The sequence below is a fragment of the Babylonia areolata genome, chromosome 26 (genome assembly GCF_041734735.1).
Source record: "Babylonia areolata isolate BAREFJ2019XMU chromosome 26, ASM4173473v1, whole genome shotgun sequence".
In the NCBI taxonomy this organism is placed as follows: Eukaryota; Metazoa; Mollusca; class Gastropoda; order Neogastropoda; family Buccinidae; genus Babylonia; species Babylonia areolata.
This window is the reverse complement of record NC_134901.1, coordinates 15,761,025-15,771,695: the sequence shown is the minus strand read 5'-3', so window position 1 is coordinate 15,771,695 and position 10,671 is coordinate 15,761,025.

Genomic DNA, 10,671 nt, shown 5'->3' with positions numbered 1-10,671 from the left:
TATGAATGCATCACTCAAAGAAAAGGAAAAACAGATGAAATGAGACGATAGAAAAGGGAAAAATGACACTAAGGTAAGTGTTAGAAAATATGAAACGTTTACGAAAATCTAAATGGTGAATATACTATTAGAACTAAAACAGCCCCAGCACCACCAAAGGACGCACCACAAACATGCCAGAAAAGAGATTTTCAAAAAACCCAAACCAAACAGCGACTACCGAAACGCCACGCAATTCTGCTTTCCTGCAACATACACGTGATGCACTGGGTAATGCTGGTAAACAATTCTGCCTCTCTACAACATACACGTGATTTACTGGGTAATGCTGGTACACAATTCTGCCTCTCTACAACATACACGTGATGCACTGGGTAATGCTGGTAAACCATTCTGCCTCCCTGCAATATACACTAGATGCACTGGGTAATGCTGGTGAACAATTTTGCCTCCCTGCAACATACACGTGATGCACTGGGTAATGCTGGTGAACAATTCAGCCTCCCTGCAACATACACTTGATGCACTGGGTAATGCTGGTACACAATTCTGCCTCCCTCCACTTCCCCACTCACTCTCTCTCTCTTTCAATAACTGGGGTGTTCAACAGGAAAACAGATTTTTTTTCCATTGGGGGTTTAATACTCGTGACTGACTTATACGTTATTTTCATCCTTTGTTAAGAAGAAATCCTCCAAACCCGCAATAACAGAAAAAAAGGATAAAAAAAAAACCCACACAAATCAAGGAAATAAAGAAACACACAAACTGGTCGAGATTGGGTGAGAGCAAAAAAAAAAATGGCTTTGACTCACGACCAACAAGCTCCAATTAAAAAGCAAGGAAAAAGGAATACGGTTCCAACAAAACTCCAACGGTGTAAGGCCACATACATCACGTCTGTAACCCTGCCGATAACACGGTGTTAATTAATCCCTTGCTGTTACATGACCCATTGGAAGACAGAATGGGGCTAACAAGACAATACATTCTTTTCTGTTGTTGTTTTTGTTCCGTGAAGCTTCTATTTTCGGTAAGCGAAGTGTCCAGAAACACACACACACACACACACACACACACTTTCAAGACACACTTCCACACAGTAATGATAGAAGAGAGCGCGATATGGATGAAATTAAGTGTGGGTTATTATTATTTCAAAAACATGGAATGGAAATAAAAACAATAAATAAATCATGGGAAAGAAATCGAGAGAGAGAGAGGGAGGGTGTGTGTGTGTGTGGGGGGGGGGGGGGGGGCCTTGGGGGCGGTAGGGAGAGAGGGGGAGGGAGGACTTGACAGAGGGAGGATGAGAGTCACAGAGAGAGAAAGAGAGTGAGTGAGAGAGAGTCACACAGTGAGTCAGAGAGAGAGTCACAGAGAGAGTCAGAGACAGAGTCAAGGAGGGAGAGAGAGAGAGAGAGTCAGAGTCAAGAAGATAGTCAAGGAGAGTCACAGTAAGTCGGAGACAGTGAGAGAAAGAGTCAAGGAGGGAGAGTCAGAGAGAGACAGACACACAGAGAGAGAGAGAGAGTCACAGGAAGAGTCAAGGAGAGTCAGAGAGTGAGTCAAAGAGAGAGTCAGAGAGAGTCAGAGTCGGAGAGAGAGAGTCACAGAGAGAGTCAAGGAGAGAGAGTCGGAGAGAGTGAGTCAGAGAGAGAGAGAGTCAAGGAGAGAGAGTCGGAGAGAGACAGTCAGAGAGAGAGAGTCGGAGACAGTCAGTCGAGGAGAGAGAGAGAAAGTCACATAGAGTCAAGGAGAGAGAGTCAGAGAGATTCGGAGAAAGAGTCAGAGAGATTCGCAGAAAGAGTCAGAGAGATTCAGTCAAGGAGAGTCAGAGAGTCAAAGAGAGTCACAGCGAGAGTCAAGGAGAGAGAGAAAGAGAGAGTCATTAAGAGAGAGTCAGAGAGAGAGTAAAGGAGAGAGAGAAAGACAGAGTCATTAAGAGAGTCAGAGAGAGAGTCAAGAAGACAGAGTCAAGGAGACAGAGTCACAGAGAGAGTCAAGGACAGAGAATCAGAGAGAGTGAGTCAAAGAAACAAAGGGGAGGGAGACAAAAACTAATAACAATGGTGCGGTGAGAAAACCAATCTGATCTGAGTGAAAAGAAATAAACCACGTTACCGTTACCGCCCTGGCCCAGTCCCCCCACACCTCACTTTTCCAATCATGCGCCCCAGGGTACTGGCCGAAGAAGCACAGATGCAGAAATCGCAAACCCACCAGAGTGCAAGACGTCAACAGTCTCCTCCCCATTGTTCATTCTTCAAGAGTGTGTGAGAGTGTGTGTGTGTTTGGGGGGCGGAGGGGGAGAGTTGCGGTTGTGGTGTGTGTGTGTGTGTGTGTGTGTGTGTGTGTGTGTGTGTGTGTGTGTGTGTGTGTGTGTGTGTGTGTGTGTGTGTGTGTGTGAGCGAGCACGTGAGTGTGCATGCATGCGTGCACCCATGCATCCGTGTGTGTGTGTGTGTGTGTGTGTGTGTGTGTGTGTGTGTGTGTGTGTGTGTTATGCTTGTGTGTGGTGTGCGTGTGTGTGCGTCCGCGCGTGTGCATGCGAAAATGCATCTGCGCAAGCGCGTGTGTGCGTGCGTGTGCGTGTGCAGGCGCGCTTGCGTGTGCGCGTGCACATTTGTCCGTGTTCGTCTACATGTGACACAGAGAGAAAGATACAGAGAGAGAGAGAGAAAAGGGGGGGGGGGAGGACGGAGGGAGTGGGAGAGGAAAGATGGGAGGGAAGGGGAGGGTGAGAAGGGGAGGGTGAGAAAGAGAGGGAGGGGAGAGGAAGAGAGGAAGGGGGGGAGGGAGAGAGAATAAGGGAGGGAGAGGAGATGATTCGGAATCTGGAATGTGTTACTGATTCAACCTTTTCTGCCCTCGTTAATAAAAGAACGGTGGAGGTGGGGGCACTTATAACAACATTCATTATGAAAACGTAATATTCAGATGGAGGAGTGTGTGTGTGGTGGGGGGCGTGGGGGGCTTGGGGGAGGGGGGAGATCGGAGGGGAATGCATATCAATGAGAAACTGCATCGTGTTCCCCCGAGGACACACAGACATAATTACATATAATTTCTCGCAACCCGTGAAGCAGTGCGTGAAACACAAAGGCCTCAGACTTTCAGCCATAATTCTTTTCTAACCTGAGCTAATATTTATTCATATCCTTCTTCAAGCTGCACGTTCCCGACTTCCGTCAATAACGGCAAGTATTCTGGCAATTAATCTGTCGTCTGTAATGAAATCACGACAAAACTCTTGAACTTACAAAAGCGTTTAATTGCCTACATTTATTTTTATCCCCCCCCCCTTTTTTTATTTTATTATTCATACCTATATTTATCTAATCAAGTTTATTTTCAAGATTAAGACTTATTAACTAATGTATTTGTATGTCGAACATTTGTATTTATATTGTTAACAAATCTACTGTGATGCTGATAGTGCAACGCCGTTCCGTCCCTCATCCCCAGCTCATTCCCGCCATGTTCGTGTGAGCATTTTTAGTTTAACTCACTCAGTACGGTCAGTCCTCTCTTCTCCTCTACACAGACCCCTCGGATGTCCAGTGGGCGTCTGAATGACCCAACCTTTAGCTTCCGTCGTCAGAACTGTGGTATTCTTTGTCAACATTCACCTCTTCAGTATAAGAGCGTTCCGCTTGCAATATTTTGATGATGGTAATTGGGATGAAGCGCTGTTAACGTCGTCTCTTTCGCCGTTCGTATGGAGAGAGGATGGAATGACTGTCTTCGCTTTTAAAAGTTGCCATCTCTTAAAATAAGTGTAAATTTTCTCTACGACGAGCATGAAGGCGAATTTCTGTACTCTGGTTCAGACGATAAAGCGATTGACTGATTGATTTGACTGATTGACCTCCTTTACTTGTAAAATAGGGCAAATCAGTACATAACCCAACGACTCACAAATTGCCTGACTGCATCGAATCGATCGCCTATCAAAGCCACTAACAAACCCTGTTTCTATCAAATTCCGTTGAATTCCATTTTGAAAGAAAACAACAATAGAAAATCATTCACGCAATTAAAATTACCATCCAAAACCCACACAGGCAAAATTTGATCACCTGTGCAACACATGTGCACAAAGTGGGAGGTAATCGGTCCAAAAGCACGACACGGCACGACACGACACGACACGACACAAGACACCACACACACTCTCTCTCTCTCTGTCTGTGTCTGTGTGTGTGTGTGTGTGTGTGTGTGTGTGTGTGTGTGTGTGTGTGTGTGTGTGTGTGTGTGTGTGAAATTGACACCCTCATGTTCAGAGGGGGAAAATAATAACGAAGAAAAAATCCGAATCAGGTGGAGGAAGGGTGTGCATCCCGCTTTCGTGGTGAACTTTTCGTTGCTCGCAGAGCGAGAAGTAGGTCGCATGACAACATGCGCAACCCACCACCGTAACTGGCTTCTCTGGGTGTGCACTGCTTTAGTTCGGATAACTTTTCGGCAGAGTTTATACGTAATGGCAGATGTGACAAGAAAACACGTTCAAATTATAAATAGAAGACTCAAGCAAATAATGGGTGTAATTATAAAACCAAATATTGCTTGTAAACTTGCAAAAATAGTTACCGAAAACGTTCAAAATCCTTTCGTCAGAACAGCAATTTCCATGACGAAATCTTAGCCTTTCAGTGACCTGGGAAAAAAAAGGGAAATGAAGGCGCGCATGCGCACGCGGTTCCCGCTAAAAATATAGCCAGGAAATCCCAAAAATCCGGGCCTGCACACCCTCCCTACCATCACTATTGCAGTTAGGTAGTAGTCATAAATAGGTATAGTCATAAATAGGCAGTAGTCATAAATAGGTAGTAGTCATAAATAATTAGGTAGTAGTCATAAACAAGTAGTAGTCATAAATTACCTGTTGAGACTGGTTAGACTTCACAATATTTCGCGTGAATAACGTTCGCGACATGGGTGTGATTGAAGACGAATTTAATTTTCAGTATGAAATGGTCGAAATTTGCACATCTTCGAAATGTGTTCATTCCAAAGAATTATATTTGAATCCGAAATCAGTATCTAATTCTTTGCATTTTGTTGAAGCATGGAGGAGAGTGCGTCTGAAAATGGGGAAATTCAACAAAATGGAAAAAAAAAAATCAAGATGACACGATACCTATTTATCTGTGTACACCACAAATCTCATTGTTTTAATTGCTGTTTGCATTTCAAGTATCATGTATAGCCCGGAGGTTGTGCAGCCCGGCTTCCGTGGTGGTCTTTCAATCGCTCGCAGAGCGAAAAGTGGGGTCATATGACGACATGGGCAGACCACCACGGTAACTGCTTTCTTTTAGTTTGCACAGCTTTTGTTCGTACTACTCGGCAGAATTTATAAATGGATCAGTTCGAATACGTAATGGCAGATATATGACAAACACGCTCATAGTACACATAGAAGTCTAAAGCGAATAACAGACGTAATCATAAAACCAAATATATCTTGTGAACTTGCAAAAATAGTCACAGAAAATACTCAAAATCCTTTCGTCAGGACAGCGATTTCCACGACGAAAGTTTTGCCTTTCGGTGACCTGGGAAAAAAAAAGAAACGGAGACGCGAATCCCACTAAAACTTACCAGAGAACACACACACACACACACACACACACATATATATATATATATATATATAGAGAGAGAGAGAGAGAGAGAGAGAGAGAGAGAGAGAAAGACAGAGAGAGGGAGGGAGAAAGAGACAGAGACAGACAGTGACGGAGAATATACACAGAGACAGACATAGGGAGAGAGAGGGGGGCCTGGGGTGGCGGGGAGGGCACGGGCACAAAATCTTAGCTCGCTCGCTCTCTCTCTCTGTGTACCTCAGGGTGTGGCAAATGGAAAGACAGGGTAAAGTGAAAAGAGACCAGTAAAGTGGCGTTCTCTGTACCCCGCGTCTCTAGACACGACACGAGATTGACGGGCCACACAGCTGACCCACTTAACACCCCGCAAAGAAATGCGCACGTGCACACTGCCCCCAGACATGCCAGGACCTCACAACTGACGTCCCCCCCCACCCCCACCCCCCAACAGTTACTGAAAAGACAGTGACAAGGTCTGCTTCCATCCAACCTTGAACCTCATGTGTGTGTGTGCCGGTCCTGAGAGCTCTCAACAGAAGCATGCCGGTGCCACGTAGTGGAATTACCCCCCCTTGCCCCCGCGCCCATCCCTCTCCCCCCCCCCCCCCCCATCCCCCTTCCATTTACGCCTAGGGGGTATTTTGGATGGTTACCAAATCGACCCCCTGAGGGTATTTCTGGATCACACTAAACACCAAAAGTACCCCCCTTTTCAATTTTTGGGCATACAAAAGTTCACCTCTACTCTTGTAAATAAGTGTGTGTGTATGTGTGTGTGTGTGTGTGTGTGTGTGTATGTGCGTGTGCGTGTGTGTGTGTGAAAGCAACGCTGTGGAGCACGGATTATCATGCATAAATCGCACCAACCGTCGGATAGTGCACTACGACAGTTTGGTGAACGGAGGGGGTCTGTAGGTGCACACACACGCACACACATATCAACACAAACGCACACGCGCATTCACGTTTAGACACGTGCACACATATACACACAAAAGCGTGCGCACGCACGTGTACGAATATTCGCGCTCAATCACACCACACACCAACGAAGCTGACGAATAGCAGAGCTGATTGTGCGTCTGTGAAGTTTTGTAGTCAGTGCCAAATTCCGAACGATCTTCAAAATCAGATACTGAAAAGAGCACTTACAAAGATTTCCAGACATCCGTATTTCGACCTCCAGTATGTCATTTGCTGTCACAACTACTAAAACCCATGTATCAATGCATAGGACCTGAGCAAGTACCTAAATCAGGTCCTCTTGTTTCCCATCGAAAATACTATTAATTTTGGGGGGTCAAACGTTTTATGAAATTAACAGATCCAGACTTCCAAACTGTCCCAATGCCATCATTATAAACCAGAAACACGCGTGCGTCTGGTGCCTATCTTAGAGCCTTCCCACGCCCCACACCCATACCCCCACTCCATAAAAAAAAAAAAAAAAAAAACTTCAATAAACAACTGAGCTAATGATCAACGGAAATTAAAAAAAAAAAAAATCAAACTCCTAACAAGGGGTGTGTGTGTGAACATTTTGTGTTGTTTATTCTTGTCATAGCCAGCCGCGATATCATGAACATAAATCTGTTGACAGACATCGCCCCTCGCTTAAGAGGCATTCCTCACAGCACTTTTGCCTCCTTAGACTGACCATACACGATCCTTTTTTTCTTTCTGCGTGCTGTTTCCCGTTACGTCATTGGCCCCCCACCCCCACCCCCCTTCACATTCAATGATGATGCATCACTGTTCCAAGATATCAAATTTGACAAATTTGCCTGTCCCAGCACACCGTGTTATGAGCAAACAGGAAAGAAATTGAACAGAAAGAGAACAGAAAAGAAATGAAACAAAGTAAAGAGGAAGCTAACGGAGAGAGGAAGGGTGAAAGGGAGACAGATTGATTGAGGGATGGGGGGCGGGAGAGAGAGAGGGAGGAGGAAATGAGAGAGAAAAACAGGAGGCATAGGAACTGGAAAAAAAAATAGTTACACAAGGGATGGGGGATAATTTTACACACACACACACACACACACACACACACTCGCGTGCACTTGCTAGAACATGATGTATGTTGAGCAACAACAGCTACACAATTATAACGGATCAACTAAATGCTCTCTACAATCACAATCTAATCTGACTTGCTACACTTGAGTAAATGACCAGTGTCCAAGCCTCTGAATGTTCAAAGTTTGTGTTCATGGCTGAATGTAGTGGGATTTCCTGAGTCCCCCCCCCCCACCCCCCGCCCCGCATCCCCCTCTCCTCCCAAGGTGAGGCTCACAAGCTTGCAGCTATCATTAACAGCAAATCCATCCATCAATGAATCGAAGGACCGGAGAGCGGGAGCCGTAAACCAGCCCACCACAGATTGCTATTGACCATGCGTACTTCTCAGCTCGTCTGTCCCCTATGTCGTATATATATATATATATATATATACATTTTTTTTTAATGATATACGGTATGTAAGCCTCAATGCAACACACACGCGCGTGCGCGCGCGCACACACAGACACACTCACACACACACTCTCTCTCTATCTCAACACGCAAATGACCGCTAACCGCGGGAACATAAATTAGAATCCTAGCTTTACCCTATCATCTATTCCTAACCCAACAAAAAGCTCCACCACACATAAATCTGTCGACGGACACTGCCCCTCACCAGAAAGAGGCTTTTCCAAATCCTTCCTCACAAAAAGCCCCGCCTCCCGAAATTGAATAAACACGATCACCGGCTGAACACCGCTGCCCGAAGCTTTATTGGCCCCCACGCATTCGACGCAACGTCACTGTCAAAGAGCTTAATTTGACAAACTGCCTCTCCAAGCTCCAAGTCTATGAGAAAAAGAGCAGGGAAAGTGGGGAAACTGGGGAAAAAAGGGTGTGTGTGTGGGGGGGGGGGGGGGGAGGTAATGGAAGGAGGAAAAGCAGAAGGGGAAGGGGAGTGAGAAATAAAGAGATGGGGGTGGTGGAGGTGGGGGGTGGATGGGGAGGTGAGGCACTCAACAATTCGTCTTTGATCCTCATGCCATGCAGATACAGCGGGATCATGATATATATATATATATATATATATATATATATATATATATATATACCCCCGCCTCCCAGCCCAACCCTCCGGAACTCGAGCCAGGCACTGAAAACTCCACTTTTGACAGTCAACCTCCCCCACCCCACCACCACAGAGAACGCCACACTGACCTCCCACAGACATACATCGAAGACCCACCCCCTCAACGACGCATGTATCACTGAACCAAGACCCAAACCCTGAACAACTAAAACCTTAAGGGCTTTCCCCCCCCCCTTTTTTTTTTTTTTTTTTTTTTTCGTTGACAGTTCGTTAACACCACCTACTGGACCAAGGCGGTCGGAAAATCTTCCCACCCTGTGACAGGATTTGGTCAGACGTGAAGTGAGTGGCGCTGACTGAAGACAATTCGCGTGTCAGTCACTGTGCAGAACTGTGATTCGAACTTCGCACACCCATGTCCTTTTGTTTTAGTCAGTCACCTGGTTCGATTTCGAATCAAGTAATATTCCGAGTCGTGTCCGACAATGACCAGCAGAACAGCAGTGAGAGGCAACTGCTGTCCCAACGATCTGGGTTAGAATTTGATCATGGTGGAGAGTGACCTGCCAAACTTGCATCCCCATTCTCTCGGCTAACCAGAGGTCAAGGACAGCGTTCAGGATGGTCATCAGAGGCCAATTAGCCCACAAGGCTGCAGCACAATTAGCAATTGCAATCTTGCCTTGTAGTCGAGACACAGTTCTTTACAAGAGACTAAGCTGTAAAAGAGTTCCCATTGAAAAAAACCTACGACACATTGACCATGCAGCTGTCATTTCTTATAAACAAATTAAATAAATAAATATCTGAAGTGTTTTCTTTTTAAACATTATATATTTCAAGACAAAGCATTCATTTATTCATTTGCAGAAAACTGTTATTCATCATAAGTGATAATCAATTCTGCTCTCTCACCGCCATCTCCGCCACCCCACATCCGACGCAAACACAGAGTGCAGATGCACTTTCCATTTTAAACCCAAAAGGGATATTGCACAGCTGCTGACATTAATGAAATGAAAACTCTAAAATATTCCAATCAATCGTGGCTCATTCACATACGCACACGCGCATAAATGCGCGCAGACACGCTTGACACTTAAACTCAAAAGGATATTGCACCCCCTGTTTCTTAATGAAATGGAGGTTTCAATCCTTTTAATTTATCGTGGCTTCTTCCATAAAGTAGTTAGCGGCCATTACTCTTCAAAGCCATCCATCACTGTTCCCGAGTTAAAGTGTCCTCGACATTCCAGGGACTAAAAACACTTCAAAATGCATCCACTTAAATATTCTAAACATTCCCGAAGGCTAAAATATTAAAAACACATAGTTCTGTAAAAAGTATCCAAAACAACTCTGCGGATTAAAAGAAACTTTAGAGAAGTGACTAAAGCGAAGACAGTATTACTTTCGCCATAAACCTTGCAAAAAACACGGTGTCCTCTCAGCATTCCCATGACGGAAAGCCAAACTAAATTATGTTCAGACACGTCTCCTGGGCATTTCTGAACACCCAAAACAAGCCTTCAAAGTACAAAATGAACACTGTTTTAAGCGTTTTCACGGTGCCAATATATGCTTTTTTTAAAATCGATTCCTTAGTTTAAAATGACTGGGTTACTGCTTTACCTATGAGACCCCAGCTTCACCCTCTTCTGTATGCAACCAAAAACAGTAATTTCACTCATAATCATTCTCATAATAAAATGTTCAGTAACGGGAACCTTGTTACAAAAAAATACAGTTGTTTCGTCCCCTTTCAAATTTAACATAAACTGTTGACCTAACATTTCAGTCAAGTCAATGAACAAACTGTAGTTTGCTCTGGCAGTCGCCACCTCCCATTTGAAGCTGGACGTTACAACATACCGCGCGATAAAAGAGTTTGCCCTTATGTAATTTCTCAGTGATTGGAGATGAATTTCATTTTTATGATATTATGCCATTATACTTAACAAGAAC